The sequence below is a fragment of the Pinus tabuliformis genome, chromosome X, assembly GCF_031772625.1.
Source record: "Pinus tabuliformis cultivar Carrire ecotype Pingquan chromosome X, CPIR1, whole genome shotgun sequence".
Lineage (NCBI taxonomy): Eukaryota > Viridiplantae > Streptophyta > Pinopsida > Pinales > Pinaceae > Pinus > Pinus tabuliformis.
The window spans coordinates 1,077,440,680-1,077,457,881 of NC_142308.1; the positions used below are offsets into that span (position 1 = coordinate 1,077,440,680).

Genomic DNA, 17,202 nt, shown 5'->3' on the forward strand with positions numbered 1-17,202 from the left:
TTCAAGTCCAAAAAATGTCTCTTTGAATGGTTCATCTTGTTGCTCAACTTAACTAATGTGCCAAAAACATTCATGAGGATCATGGATGGTGTTATGTAGTCATTCACAAACTCTCTTGTGATCATTACCTTAAACAACATTCTTATCTTCAATAGACATAGGAAAGGGAAATTTAAGCACATACCACTAGTGTTGAATGCCTTGAAACAATACATTTTATATGCCAACCTACAGAAGAGCTCATTTGGCATAGAGGGGATTCAATATGTGGCACACCCTGAATGAGCATAATGTGCATGTGGATCCAGTGAAGTTGTGAGTGATTTGCAATTAGTCAACACTAAATACACTAATAGAACTTCAGAACATCTTAGACTCCACCACATGTTACCACATTTTAATACTAGCGTTATCTCATATTGCTTGGACCCTAAACTAAGCAACCAAGGGTGGATCCAAGGCCAAGTTTTTTTTATTCAAGGCACATTGATATAAAGCATTCAAGGAGTTGCACTATCACCTTTTCCCTATGTCAATGCTCATATCGTTTGATATACAACAACAGTTCAAAATCAAGAGATACACCTCAAATTATGCATCAATGTAATCCTCACTCAACATGGACATCTATTGACCTCTCACAGCTAGACACTTTTCAACACAATTCATACATATGTCACCTATCCCAAGGTGTTTTAATCCATTATCCTGTGTTGTAAAAAATGGAATCATTATATTATAACAAAGGAAATATTCATCCACACTAACTACTAGCCTCTACAATTTATGAAAACTCCAAGAAAGTTAGAAAATCACTACCATCAAAAGTGGTCCAAATACCTTTTCCATAGTTCCCTTTGAACATCGTGTAAGTGCAACATGAATTGAGTTGGAAACAACCTCAGTGGACCTTTGATTGTTGCATTCACCGTATCTCTCAACTCTTGTGGACACAATATTTTGAAATGACCCTAGTTGTATCATAGTGATCTCGACTTCATTGTTACATAGCAAAGACTAGTCGTACATAAAGAAGTTTCGTGATTTTCACCTCAATGATGAAATTGTATGTCATCTAAACCATCTATAAATTCCTTTAGGGAAGCGTGAGAAGGTTATTTAGGAGGCACACCACAATGGGGAGGCAAGGTACATTGGCATGGAGAAAACACGCAACACTACATTAGAACAAGACAAGTAACACTACATTAGTACCTCTATAAGCCAAAGTTCCAACATGATGTTCGAAGATACATTAGATTGTGCATCCCATGTGCCTTTGTCAAATCTTCAATCAATAAGCAAATGTTATGCACCCCTTTTTCCACTCTAAAAAGGCATTGGGAGTTAATCTCCAAGTGATTTTATATCAGGTTTACCATTTTTGGCACCTTACAAGAAGAGAACACAGGATAAGGCATTAAAGCTCTTCTTTAAGTATGTTTGGTTTCATTATGAGTTACCAAAGACACTTTTTTTATATGAACAATAAATTCCTAAATATCTTCTAGTTTAATATCAACTATCTTCCAACCCCAAACCAATAAACAAAGAAAGGTAGCCAACAAGGTAATTATGCATATCATCTAGATTTACGTCTCCAAACATCCATATACATGGGATGAAAAATTTCCTTATGTTTAACACAACTACAATAAAGTTTTTCACAGTTCTATTATCCATGTCTTTTTTCAAGTCTCCTTGGGGTTCTAATCAAGGGCCCTAATTGCAAGAGCCCTACCCATTTCATCATCATATGAAAAGTCCTTGCATGCTCAAAAGGAGCTAAATAATGCTACCAAAATTGTTGAATGATTATAGCACCTCCAAAAGTATATGCATCAAATTATATAGAAAATTGATGCCAATTGTAAGCAACACCAAGTTCCACATCAATACAAGGTCAGTGATAAGTGTGATTACACTTGCAGGAGTGACTTGCAAACCCTAACAAGGAACTCAAACCATTCTGCTATGAGTCTTATACCATCATTATGGCAATGGATAATAAATCTTATGAACATAACCTACATCCTCTCTTTGGTTTACACGTGTTTAATGTGTTGTTGCTTCGGCAATACTTCACACCTTTGTTGGACATATTAGAGGTGGTAGAGTAGTTGAACACTACAAATTTGAACTGTGTTCACATCAAACAAGCTACAACATGTGGGATCATAGACACCAAAATGAAGAGCATTCATCAACAAAAAAAAAACTCTATCAAGTCCTCAAGTAACATAGCTTCTTTACTGGGACAAGTAGTTAATAGGGAACCAAATCTAGAAAAAGTTGCCCCCGCTAATACAAAAAACATGATGCAATGGAACCATTACTTCAAAAAGGAGAAACTTTGACCTAGGTGTCATTCAAGCGTCTATGCAATCAATGTCTAGGATATACCACCTTCTAATAAATAGTCTTCAATTTTTCAATTTGGAAACAATGAAATTTCTAATGCATTTGTCAAGTCTTTTCCATGCATTTTTTGTTTTACAAATGATCAAGGCCCTTTCTTGGCTCTAACCTACCACACTTGTAAAGCTCAAAAATAGCTTTCTATGAAACTAGTAAGGCCCCAAAATCTATTTTGTATGTAAAAGTCATGGCCTCAAAAATTGTTGTTTCAACTAAGTTCCTTGGGCCATATGTTGCTTTCTCCACCTTAACACCTAAGGTCAAGGTTTTTAGATCATATGGCTTTCTCCTTGAGAATTTTGACATTGTGATCAAATGTAATTTCAACCTCTTATTATAGGCTTTTTCAAATGGATGAAGTAACATGTATGTCACTTCTTCGCGCATTGTACTACAAATCAATAAATATGTCATTAAGTGTGACCAAAAATGTCAAGTCTATACCCCCATTATACTAAATAAAATGGTTTTGTATCACATTTTTATATACCACAAATTTCTATTGAATATAATTTGCATATCATATATTTGTGTCTATAAATGTTTAATTATTATTTCTAATAAGGCACAAATTTCAACCTAAGCTTGGTGGTGGTGTTCAACTCTCTAGTTTAGTGGACAAAGAGGATTAGTTACAACAATCAGAGATTTTGTCCTTTAAAGGAGTATCTTGTTTTACCCTATATTTTGTCTCATGGTGAGAGACCTTTGTCATCCCTTTTCCCCTCTAAGGGATTTTGGTTCTACCCTCTATTTTTTCTCATGGTGAGAAGTCTTTGTCATTTATGTTATTTCAAATGCACCCTATACCCTATATAGTTAGTATATAGAAATCATGAAGCATATTTCAAAAAACATATATAAATATAAGTGTTAGCCTATACGAACCCCAAGGGTTACTTGATTGATAGATGCTCTTATGCAAAAATTTCATGGAGGCCTCAAGATCAAAAATCATTAAGCCCCTTGGGATTACCAACAGGTATTCCCACTACCAGTTTGGATCCATCTTAACTATGGATATATCAAGCGCCAAGAGGGATCAAATTTCTTAAGTTTGCACTCAAAAAAGAAGTTTGCAGCTTGAGAGATTTGACGCCTCTAGGTGCTTGATAGATCCGAAGTTAAGATGGATCTAGGCTGATTATAATAATATTCTTATTAATGTCATTATAATATTATTTACCAATTATATTTCATTTTCAATATAATTAATATCAAGAATATAATTGATAAGATATTGACATTACCATATATAATTTTAATATTTTCAAAATTTTGTTACAATACTTTATTAATTAATTAAAAAATTAACAACAATAATATTATTAGTTAATAGATTATGATCAATCACTCATGCCACAATGTCCTTTTCAACCTTTTATTATCAATTTTATTATAAGACTCATCTCTCTCTACTTTCTTAATATCCTTCTTTGATATTTAACGAAATGTGTCAACTCCAATCATTGTATTAATTTCGAAATTGAAGTGAGTTTATAAATTCTTTTATTTCCAAATTGAAGTTAATTTATGATGTGATTCATAAATTCTTTTATTGCAATTAATTTAACGTTTTTATGGCTTCCTTCATCTAACAATTAACCTTTTATTGTTTTTAAACCTTTTTGTGTTTTCATTTTTCATTTTTGCAATGTGTTATTGATGATGGGTTTGTAGAAACTACACAATTGATTTGAAGAAACTTTTCAACAACATGACTTTTGTTGGTGAAATTTTTCATTTTCAGACTACAGCTATAAGACCACCTAATGTTTTTCGTGTAACAATATTTTCCATTTAGGTCTGTCACAACAGCTTCAATGACAGATTTTGACCATTTTGTGGCTTGTCTGACTTTGTTCTAACCCTTGTGTTCCCAATCCTTAAGATCCTCATCCACGAATTCTACCCTAGATTTCGATCATCCGACCTTCCATAACCACGAGGTATTCGATACAAGTAGGTTATTTTCCCATCACATCATACATCGATGTAACAAGCTTCCCCTTGTATCTTGTCCTGCCTAGGAGCTAATTCTTCGATCCATCATTGTTAAAGTCTAATCTCGGTCCAAAAATATTTTTTACTATTTAATCTGCCAATGGAAGGGAAATTTTGATCCTTCACATGCTCTAAATTTTAAAACAAAAAAAATTATCTACGAAATTTTTAGACACAATAAAAATTCTCATTGTCTTACCAAATCATCTCAAAAACAACTCTGCCTTTTCAAAAGTTTTAATATATCATGAAAAATATTACAACTACAAAATCCAGAGTAGCGTTTAATTTCTATAAATAAAGAGTCTTGCTCCCTTTAAATAAACTATATTCCACATGAATACGATAGGTTCGCATAAACCTAGAGCTCAAAAACTATCGGTAACTTGACCAGATCAAGTTTACATTAACTACCCAACAAAAATTAATAAGAATAATAATAATAACGTGGAATTTTTGTTTTTATTATTTTAATTTTGAAGCTATTTTTATTTTAACATAAGGTTATTTTTATTACTTTATTATTTTTGTTTATATAACATAACATCACAATGCCTCTTCTATATACATCACAATACCTCTTCTATATTGGATTAGAAAGCGTATCTCTGCGCAACCAGTTTTACCATCATCCAAAAAACCAAAAAAAATAATCAATCAATCTACAAAACTTTAAAAAGTATTCACATCCACAAATCTACAAAACTTTAAAAAGTATTCACATCCACACTTGAAACACGAGTGAGAAACTTTAAAACAAACTGAAACTAAAAAGGAACATTAACCTTTATATTAGCGACTATAAATGTCTTGTAATACTATGTTCATAAAATTAGTATTATGTTTAATACCTTGACCTGGATGTGGAGTAACGATGCAAACATGAGATACTTGGATGAAAGGCATTGATGAAAAACATGAGATATATGCATAGAGGGCATTAATAGCAAGACCGCCATTAAAGAACCATTTTGAAAATCAATTCATGAGAATCTAGATATAAAGATGTATGTATCATTGTCCTTTAATCCCTTTTTAATAATTATTGTCATTAAATGTATAAATGCTTTATTGTCTCGGACTGCAACTATAATCCTCTAACCACTATTTTAAACTATTGATCATCGTGTGAAATAAAATGTTAAATAATGTTTAAGAAAACATGAAATACACAACATCCATTGCAATATGATCCTTTGGATTAACGACCGCCCCCACTGCATATAAAGTATCTAAATGGCTCGCTTAAATATTTAAGAAACTTAGAAGTCCTCTTATGTAGTATGTCATTGCAAAATATGATTCTTCGTATGTCATTGCAATATATGATTCTTCGGATTGACAATTGCCCCATTTAAGTATTTAAATGACTCGGTTAAATATGGAAGAAACTTAGAAGTTTTACAATGCAGTAAGACATTGAACTGCAATATGACCCTTTGGATTGACAGTTGCTCCATTGCATTAAGTATCTAAATGGCTCAAATATTTAAGAACCCTAGAAGACTTATAATGTTGTATATCACTTCTTGACCAAGGCGGTATGCTACCATCTTTCACTTTTTACCCACACTACAATTAGTTGTACACGCTAACAAAGGCTAGTTAACTCGATAGCTTGATGATAGGAAGTTCTAATGAGAAGAAAAATTATAATAATAGTTGTACACACTCCTGCTTTAAACAATGTTGCAAAAAGGAGGATGAATAAACCAGCTTTTGAGGCCCTAATATTAGAGAGGAAGGAGGATAGAGGAACACATTAATAATAATGCAATGCATAAACAAAGAGACTTTTATAAAAGAAGCATGTGTGAATTGAAAAGCTAGATTTATCCAAAACGATCAAGCAAATATGACGAAGAAATGAAGATGCAGACACTGAAATTCCCTTTGGTGTCTTTGTCACAACTCAACAATATAATGAATTGCCAAGCCTTCACTACAGAACCAATTATAGGGGAAAAACAAAAAGTGCAAGAAGCTTATCAATTCAAGAGCCAAAAGTTAGCCTCTATTACCATAATTACCATAAACTAGAAATTGCAACCTGTTTGGTAAAAGACTGAAGAAAAATCATTCAAGATATGCACTTAAGATCAAAACAAGAAATCCGCTTAGAGAATTCAAAGTATAAAAGTAACAGATATGCACCACCTGTATCAAGAAGCACCCTATATAGGGGTCTAATCCAACTTAAACATATCCAGTTGATGCGAAGTTAATATTTATTTATTAATTGGCGCCACATTAGAATGGTGGGCAAAGTGTCCACAAGATTTGCAACTTGGTCGCTTCATAGCAAGTGCACTCTATTTACCATTCAGCCATAAGCGAACAGACAAATGACACCTATTCAGAAGAATATATAAAATCCCATCAAATCTTGCCCAGTGAGGGCTCTTGGGCTTCATCAATAAAAGTAATCCATAAAACCTCTGAGCATGATGCTTTTGGATAGAGGTAGAATGCAAGATAGTAATCTCCAATTTTGACATGAATTTTTCCTGTTATAACGAATGGCATATTGTGTATTAAAGAATCAATAGCTCTGCATCATAGCAAACAGTATGTTTTCTCCAAAGAACTCTTCAACACCAGGTATAGGAACTTCACCTTCATGGTATCACCAATTGCGCAAAATATCAATGGCCTGACATGAGGGTCAACTCCCACATCTGTTCCTGGAACTTGAAAAGCTATAACTTATGGAAATAGTCGAACAAATTCAATACTTCACAAGACCTAAAAATGTAACAGCTGAGGAAATATGTACTTGTAAGTCTGCCATGTCAACGTCGTGACCTCCTTCAACGAGACCCCATTTTTCAACCTTTGCAAACAACAAAACATTATTATCATCACAAACAATTCTAAGGTTCGACAGTTTCTAATGTCACAGAATACAATCAAAATGCCTACATGAATTGATAATTCAATCCCTACTTTTCAAAACTAACGACAAGGAGAAAGAAATCGGTAAAAAACCTGCAAATCCTCCTCTAATCGAACCAATTTGATAGCTTCTTCAACATCAAGCCTGCCGTGAAAAACAGCAAAGGCTATTGCTATAGAATTTGCAGCTGCTGTAAGTGCATCTATTGCAGTCAACTCCCAGTTGTCTGTTTTCTTAAGAAAACGTTCCATGGCATTCACCAGCTCTTGTGGCTGCTTGCTTGCAAAAATGCTCGTATATAGCTGCTAGCACAGACCTGACTCCCAGTTCTGCTTCCATCCAATCAAACAAAGGATCCATGTACTCCACCTGCAGGTCTGAAAGGAAATGAAGGTCAAATAAAAGCAAATATTTATTATTATTTATTCAATGGGAATTAAAAAGAGGAAACTCTTGATAGAAACTCCTCATTTCCCATATATTTAAATGCCATTACCACTACATACCATACCCACGAGCAATACCAGACCATAATACAGCAATATTTGTTGATTTTTTGGTAGCTGCAGGAGGTATTCCCCAGCTACTCAAGTCGCTCTACAAAGAAAAACTAAATTAAATTTTAATTGGTCAGGTTGGCCCCAAAAGTTTAAGTCAGTCCGGCAGTAAACGCTCGCATAAATACTCAAATGAGCTAGATGACTATGAAGTTGGATTTCATTCCAGAGGAATGTATCCACGATGGCCCTTATTGGGGCGAAACTTGGTGTAGGGACAGATTTTGTATAAGATATCCAGGTTGAAGAGATTGGTGCTAAATTACCTCATGAATGGAGTGGGTATCTATAGATCTGACAACCTAAAAGGTTTTACAAAGTGTAACTCTATGCATGCTTGGATTTTTCCCAAGAGCAGATACAAAGGAAAAAATCCATTGCACAAAAGGGGCAAACTCGGTGGGGCCCACGACCCTGGCTAAGGTGGTAAAGGCCACATAGGCCTAACAAGGCTACTTGGATGTCACGTGGATGGTGACATGGATTTATTATTGATGTGGAAGGTAGAACCTACTTTATTGGATGATGAAAGAGTCAAATTTTTGGATGACATGTGACATTGTTAGAGGATGCCATGTGGCAGGGTGACTTCACCCTAAAGTCAACATGACATCAGCAAGAAGTGAAGGAGATAGGTGACGTGGATTTGGATAATGTGGCTAATACGTGGTGACATGGCTTATGCAAGGTCGGAGGTGATAGAAGGTGCGACGTCATTCATGCCTCTTATCACTGTACCCAATCTTGGACATGACACACACCGATATTGACAAAATCTAATGGGTGAGATGGTAATATTCCCATTAATATTTTTCACTCGTTCCTCTCATCAATCATGCTAATACGATGAGAAATGAAACATGAACTTAGCAAGGACCCAATGGGCATGATGAGTTCGCATTCCTACCATGTGGATGGATGACATGGATAAGATGATGACATGATTCCTACGTAGAAGTGAGACATGGAAACTATAAAAAATATTATTGAATGTTTATTTGGACAAAAATATGTGACATGTGGCAATGATCTATAACGCCATGTGGATTCGACATGGATTCTATTGGTTATGGGCTACATCATCATGGAGTTTGGTTCCTTAGCATGATGGTGCCATTAATATAAGGCGCTAGACAAGATTTCCTTCTGGTAGCTAACATAAAATTCCTTGTCACGTAATAGAAGTTTTATGTAGAGCATCTCATAAGGTAAGCTCACAGTTAATAGATAATGCTAAAAAAAAAAATTGTTAGCTAACATATATCACTAGATGGATTGCAACTCCCCGCCCCCTTGTTAACTACCAAGAAGGTGGGGGGGGGTGTAAGTTTTAACCCTGTACAGAAATTACCTACATACGAATTCTAAAACACAGAAAATAAACAATGCGAGAGCATAACACATAAAACACATATACACAGAGATTTTCCCCTGGATCCCAAAACCGGGACTACTAGCTTGATTTTTCATTATGTTCCTTTCAATGTTACAATACATATTTATACATGCCAAAGCATCCAATACCATGGACCGAAAACCATGCACAAAACCATAGGTAGGTCCGCCCAACCTAATATAGGGTCCAAAAAAAATTTCCAAGGGGCGCTGCTTCAGACCCTGTAGAGGGGGGCTACCCGCCCCGCTCAAACCCCCTGTGACCCCCCCGTTGTGCATTCGGTGCAACAAAGGGGGGCTCTGCCCCCCTCTAGCCCCTTGATTAACTAGGGTAGCTAGTTGTGGAAATAATATAACACAACCCAACAGAGGGGGGGGGGGGAGGTGGTTGCACAATTAACATAGGCCAAAAACATAACAAGAAGTCTACATGGAGTGGATCTGGTGAAGGGAGATGCGGGGGTTTAGTCACATAACTGACAAATTGTGGAGCGCCCCTCGCTCTCCCCCCCCCTCCTTTGTTAATTGTTGGAAAGGAAGGGGGGGGCACAATGAATGAAGGTCATCAATCTATCCTAACCGACCATACCATTGAATTAAGCTATGACATATTTAACAATTGGCTATATGGGTGACACGTTGCGTTATTTAATTGGTTGATCTTTAAAGGAGTACAAATTTCAATCTAGGAATCAAATTGAGGTAAAGTTTATATTGTTGAAAATATCTCGATAAGGAAAACATGACAGTGGCATATATTTGAGTTTCGATGAGGTCAGAAAAAGAGGATTTTTGTTTCCCCATCTTCATAATATACCTTGAAGATCAGATTAATTTTGATGTAACACCTCCTGTATCTTGAGAAATACCCAAGGGGGTGGGAAGGTGTGTTATAGGATCCCACTTGCTACGTCCTCGAAGACTTGGTAGAAAGGTTTTTTTTAGAATGACCATGCAACAAAACTGCGCCCACCTACTTAATACTTGATTACATCAACCAATAAAATATCAACCAAGGTAAAATAAGTACACTTACTATATTTTTCATACATTCATCCAGGCTTCGCCATAAATCATCCATGAAAATAAACAAATCTACATTAAAAAAATTCCCAATAAAGTCACACAACTAGTGCTCCATTGGATCTGCCATGGGTTTCTAGTTTCAGCGGTGTGGGGCTAGGGTTTGGTTTAAACGGCAGGGATGGGGCTCGATCGTGATTTTGTGGATTTAGATCCGGCGCCGGAGGACCTTCTCACTGTATGGGGGCATGAAGTTTCAGCCCAGAACCTTGAACGCTTTTTCCCCAAAGCGACTGTGAAAGCTGGTTTTCCAAACAAAGAACAAGGTGCTCTCCCTGACTTGGCTGACGATCGGAAGGCTGATTTCGTTGTTTCATCCATAAGGGGTGGCTCTTCCAGAGGTGAAAGTTTTGGTAGGGATCGCATTGTTGTTCACAGGCCTCCTTCCCTATCCTTGGGGTCCGATCTCTCAGTTTTTCCCCCTCTCACAGGAGGACTAGAGGATGTGGTGGCAAGTCGTGGGCTGCATGTATCGAAAGGGCCTTTAGCTGCAAATGATAAGGCCGGAAAAAGGCCCGTCACAGGAGAAGGGTTTCCCTGGGTGTCAGGAGGTGATTTTAGGGCCCCAGATCAAAGCAAACAGCCGGATTCAATCTCTAGGCGCTTGGCAGATCTCTCTGCTCAAGTGAGTCGGGCTCAGTCTCAGAAGGATAATCAGGTCGGAGATACAGGCCATGGACCTGGAATTGGAATCCATCAGGAGATATTGGGAGTTGGAATAGAGGCGAGCTTTCAGGGGGCTCCCGAATCTGGGGTCGCCACAGCTGCTGAGAAGGGACAGCAAGCAAAGGAGCCCTTGCTTGAGGGTTCGGAGAATTGTGACATTAGTGCAAATAGTGATAAAGAGGACAGGAGCCAGGGGTTGCCCGGTGTAGACGGTTCTGAAGCACGGCCATCAACGGAACCAGGGGTGGGTGATGTGCAGACGACGGTGGTGGGGGGGAAGCGCAAAAAGCAGAGTTCTATCAGAAAAAAGGAGCTTCGGCCTTGCTGCACCCTGGGAGTGGACATCCGGGTAGAAGAAGCTATGGCAGCCTCTGAGTCTAGACTAGTAGGCAGATTGCGTGGGAGGAAATACGCGGCTGATTATATCCGGGACTGGGTTCAATCGGAATGGACAAATGCGCCAGGAAAACCAGTGGAGATTAAAGCCCTGGAAAGAGGTTGGTTTACTCTACGTTTTGCCCATAAAGATCATGTTAATTGGGTTCTTGACAGGAATTGGTGTTTTGGCAAACGTCCAGTCCTCCTTCGCAGATGGACTCCTTTTTTTGATGCCCAGACAGAAAAAATGAACAAATCTCCAATCTGGGTTAAATTGCTAGGGCTTCCTCTTCAGTTTTGGTTTGATTCGGTTTTCACTTCCATTGGGAACACTATGGGTAAGTTTCTGGAGGTTGACAGGTCTTTTGAGCAAACTGATGATCTTAGTGTGGCACGGATTCTTGTGAGTCTAAATCCCCGAGAAGGGCTTGCGGATGCCATGACGTTAAAATACAGAGAGATGGAGTTCCTTCAAAAGCTGGATTATGAGAATTTGCCTTTCCGATGCCACAGATGCCATAAATATGGGCATCTGGCCAAAGAGTGCCCTCTGGGACATCGCCGTAGAAGAAATCCTTTTAAAGTGACCAGAAAGCCGGTGGTTTTTCCTGCTCCTGACCCAGGCTTGGATGCCCCACAGGAACCCTTGGAGGAAGACTTAGAGGCCGGCTTGGAGATCGTGACATCAAGCGCCCCTATGCAGCAGCCTGTTCCCGATCTGCTCCCTGAGAACGCACCTGTGTTGACCACCTCTCAGACTACTTCAGCAGCTGAGACAGCAGGGGCTTCACAGGCGGGTATGCCTCTATCTCCCCCTTTTTCCCTATGTTCTTTTGTTTTAGCTTCTGCCTCTGCTGGTTCTGAGCCTGGTCCCTCCAGGCAGCTTCAGATGGAGTTAAATTCCCACCCGGTTGACAACCTAGTTGTCTCGGTGCCTTCGCCTTCTGGTGTCCCTTCTCCTTCCCCGGTTGAACCCCTGGTCCCTTGCGAAACTTTGGAGTCGGTACCCTCCTCTGCTGTTCCCCCCTACAACCTGAGATCGCTGGCAAATCATCATGGGAAAGACACAACTCTTGGTGGTCTAGAGCAGGACTTGGTGCCAATTGGGCCCAGAAAATCGAGAGGGAGGAAATCAAATATTTCAAAGGCTCAGCATAAGGCAATTATGGATATCGTTGATGGAAAACAAAAATCCCTGACTGGGGTGCTTAGAGCAGCAAAGCCACCCCCTGACATTTTGAAATGATCCTTCTTTCCTACAACTGTAGGGGGTTAGCTAGTCAGCCCAAAAAACTAGCTTTGAGGGATTTGATCAGACAAAATAACCCAGACATTCTTATGCTTCAAGAAACTCTTGGTAAAGGGGAGGAAATTATAGCTCTTTTATCTAAATTGCTTCCTGGTTGGCTCTTTCAAGCCCTTGATGCAAATGGTCGCTCTGGGGGGTGGTCACAGGTTATAAAGCAGGAAATCTTAGGGAAATCTCTGCTTGGGGGTATGATCACTCTCTAGCATTGGAGCTTTACTCTAAGGAACTCTGTCTACCTCTTCTTCTCCTTAATGTTTATGGGCCTTGTCAGGAGAGGGAGTTGTTATGGTATTCATTTTTCCAAAAATCTTTTCTTGCCCACCCTAATCTGATCATTGGAGGGGACCTCAATTTCTCTCTGGGGTCTCGGAATCTTGGGGAGAAAATGCTCGTGCAGACCCTCTTTCAGACTTTTTCCTTTCCAAGATAGCCTCTTCCCATCTGGTCGATCTTACGCTCCTCAAATCCAGACCTACTTGGCGAAATAAAAGAGTGGGTGATGACTGGGTGGGTAAGAAATTGGACCGTTTTCTCATAGGTGAAGATTTATCTGAAAAATTGTCCATTTTTCGACATTGGGTGGGTGAAGGGGGCCTGTCCGACCACTTCCCAATTCTGATGGAGGCAAAAGGAACTCTCAAAAAACCTGGGTCCCCTTTCAAATTCAATGCCTCTTGGCTTGCCGATGACTCCTTTGAAACTCTCTTTCATACTACTTGGAGGAAGGATGGGCCAGCTGATGAGGAGGGGCTGAGTCGGAGTAAGGCTTTCATGAATAACCTAAAACGTTTGAAGACTGCAACTAAAGCCTGGGTTCTTCAAAAGACATTGAAGGAAGATGAGGAGTTAAGGGTTATAAATGCCGAACTTGAGCTTTTGGAAGGTCCGGAAGGTGGTGGCTATGCCACCTTGGACTCTCGAGACAGAATCCGAAAGCTTGAAGCAGCTAGAAGGAAAATTCTTCAGGTAAAGGAGGAAAGCTGGCGATTGAAGAGCAGGGCTATCTGGCTCCAAGCGGGGGATGAAAACACAAAATTCTTCCAGCAATATGCCAAAGGAAGGAAAAATTTAAATACCATTTGGGAAATGCCAAAAGAGAATGGGGAAAAGGCTCAGTCCTTTGAAGAGCTTGCCTCTCTTGGGGTTGCCTACTTCAAAGATCTATTTAGAGCTCCAGCAGAAGCTTCTATTGCTGAAGTTATAAGAGTAGCTCAATTCTTCCCAAGCTTCATTGATGAAGAAGGCAATGATCTTTTGATGTCTCCGGTCTCTAAAGATGAAGTGGAAGCTATTCTAAAGTCGATGCAAAAAGAGAAAAGCCCGGGACCGGATGGTTGGACGGTGGAATTCTTCCTTCACTTTTTTGACGCCCTAGGCGAAGATCTGACCGCGGTGGTGGAAGAATCCAGGGTCTCAGGTTTGGTCTACCAGCCCTTCAATGCTACCTTCCTGACCCTCATCCCAAAGTCTGACCACCCCTCTTCCTTTAATGATTTTCGCCCCATTTCACTGTGCACCTGCTTATACAAGGTTATTGCAAAAATTGTTGCCTCCAGGCTAAAACCTTTCCTCTCCAAAAACATTTCCTTGGAACAATTTGGCTTTCTGGATGGAAGACAAATTCATGAGGCTGTTGGAGTAGCTCAGGAAACCCTTCACAGCCTCAAAAAGAGTCGGAAAAAAGGGGCCATCATCAAAATAGATCTTTCTAAGGCATATGACAGAATCAGCTGGATGTATCTAAGGCTTCTCCTAACGCACCTTGGGTTCAGGTATGACTTTGTGAGATGGATTATGGGGTGTGTTTATTCGACCTCGATTGCTGTCCTAATCAACGGTGCTGCTTCGGATTTTTTCAATCCTCAAAGGGGTCTGCGCCAGGGATGTCCTCTCTCCCCACTGTTATTCCTACTCGCAACTGAAGGATTAAGCTTAATGATCAAAGCGGCAAAGAGACAGGGTGATCTGAAAGGGATTGAAGTTGGGCTTAATCTTTGGGTAACTCACCTCCTATTCGTAGATGATATTCTATTATTTTTTGATGGGAGCCGGGATGACTGCCGCTGCATTAGAAGGATTCTAGACATTTTCCTAAAAGCCACGGGTCTGGTCATAAATGATCAGAAATCTTCCATCACTACTGCAGGGCTCTCACTTTCTGAAGTGAACAGAGCAAAAGAGCTACTCTCTTTTGAAGCAAAGTCCCTTCATGACCTCTTCAAATATCTCGGTTTTTTGCTTAAGCCTGACTCCTACAGGGTTCAAGACTGGTCTTGGATTTTGGCGAAAATTGAGGACAGAATGAAACATTGGAGCTTTAAATGGCTATCAAGGGCTGGCAGGTTAGTTTTGATTAAATCTGTGGTTTTGGCCATCCCTGTATACTGGGCTAGTCTCACCTGGGTGCCGAAATGCATTCTGCTGAAAATAAATAAAATCTGCAGCAGGTTCTTATGGACTGGACAGAAGAAGGACCATGTTACTCCCTGGGTCGCATGGGATAAAATTGTCAGACCAAAATGCTGGGGTGGATGGGGGATAAAGGACTTGTTTCCTTTCTCTCAGTCATTAGCTGCTAAATTAGCCTGGAGGCTGGTAGTTTCGGACAATCTTTGGACTGTTGTGACCAAAAGAAAGTATATCGACCCAATCTCTCCTTTGGAATGGATCAGACAGCCCATCAAATCATCAAAAAACGCCTCTGTTATCTGGAAAGCTTTGGTGGCAGCTGTACAGATTATTGAAAAAGGGTTGGCATGGAAAGTAGGTGATGGCAGCTCAGTAAGGCTTGGAAGAGATCCGTGGGTGGGCTGCCCGGACTCATACGCCCTCTCACGGGATCTGATCGAACATCTAAATAACAGAGGTTTTTTCTTTCTCTGTCAAATTGCTGATCCTGTAAACTCATCTATTTGGCGACAAGAGTGGTTATCAGGGGATTTCCTCGCCCTAGAAGGAAGATGGCAAGAGGAATGGAGGGCTTTCCGTGCTGGTCTGCTGAACTCTCACATTCGTATTACCAATGAGCCAGACGAGCTGAGATGGGTGCATTCACAGACGGGCTTCTACTCTCCTAAGAAGGGATATGACTGGCTTATGTCCCAAAAGGGGTGGGAGGAACCAAATTGGTGGGCCAAGTCACTGTGGAAATTGAAAGGGCCAGCCAAGACTCGGCTGTTTTTCTGGTGTGTTCTACAAGGAAAAGTACCCACTTGGGATTTTCTCCAAAAAAGGGGGAAAAATGGCCCCGGGTGGTGTTCTTTGTGTAAGGAGAGTGAGGAAACTCCCCAGCATATCTTCCTTGCCTGTCCCTTTTCTAAAACCCTCTGGAATGAAATGCTACGATTGACTAATATCCCCCTAAGTTGGGAGGGGGAGGAGATTTCTGAGGCCTGGAATAGCTGGTGGCAGCACGCTCCCAATGATAAAGTTAGAACGCTGCCCTTATTGGTTGTGTGGGGAATCTGGCTTGCCAGAAACCACCTGATTTTCACAGATACTTTCTTTCCCATTGCCCGATTAGTAGCAGAGGGAGTGGCCATCAATGAAATCATACCCTCTCCCTCCTCTTCTCAGCGTACCAGGCCTGTTCAGATAGAAGAAATAAAGGGCTCCATCCTGTGGGCTTACTTCGATGGGGCCTCAGATATGAATACGAAATGCGGCGCTGGTCTGTTTATCCAATTTCCCTCGGGGATTCTCCTCAAAGCATCCATTGGATCTGGCACCGGAACAAATATTTTTGCTGAATTAAAAGCCTTACATTTGCTTCTTTGCTGGCTCTCTTTGCGCAATGAGCGTGAGGCTCAGATATTTGGTGACTCTCTGAATACAATCAAGTGGGCCAATGGAATGCATCATTGCAGGAATTTTCTTTTAACTCCTTTGCTTAATGAGATTGTTCGACTTAAAAATTGTTTTTCTAAGCTTCAAATTTGTCATATTTTCAGGGAAAGAAACACAGAAGCAGACAGCCTTTCTAAAAAAGGCACTGAGCAGGATTTGGGCACATGGTCAGTAGAAGAAGTGGTGGACGGGGTGGCAAGGCGACTTGCTCCTCTCGTTTTTGCATATCTTGTGAGCTGCCCACAGCTCTCTTTCACTTTCCAGCTTTCTATTTCTTTGTATATACTGCTGCAAAAACTTTTTGTTATTATATAAACTGTAATAGGACTCAGTGTTGTTTCCCTCTCATTGGAGGCCTGAGTTCCTGTCTTTTTTTGATACTAAACTATCATACAGCCAGCACAGTGCCTACTATCTGGTTTTTTGACATGGTGGTTTGTCCCTCACCCTGTTTCGGCTGTTTTCCTACTAGGAAGCCGGGGGTTGGGGAAACCACAGCTTATCTAGTTGTCCTAAAGAATGGTTTTGACAGGGCTGTTTGGAGGAATATCTGGAAATCTCCACAAACAGTTGTTTTTGGTTTCTCTGAAAGAAGGGAAACGAAAATGCTTTGCATTATGCTATGTAACCTTCTTATATCAATAGATGGT

General features: G+C 39.9%; 1 pseudogene across 1 annotated transcript; it reads right to left on the bottom strand.

The window, feature by feature from the left end:
* Positions 1-7,087: 7,087 nt before the first annotated feature.
* Positions 7,088-7,827, bottom strand: LOC149143556 (uncharacterized; annotated as a pseudogene). Its single transcript, XR_016265117.1, has 3 exons — positions 7,815-7,827; positions 7,411-7,695; positions 7,088-7,255 (listed from the first exon to the last, which is right to left on the bottom strand). The product of XR_016265117.1 is annotated as an uncharacterized LOC149143556 (transcript).
* Between the last annotated feature and the right edge of the window lie 9,375 nt (positions 7,828-17,202).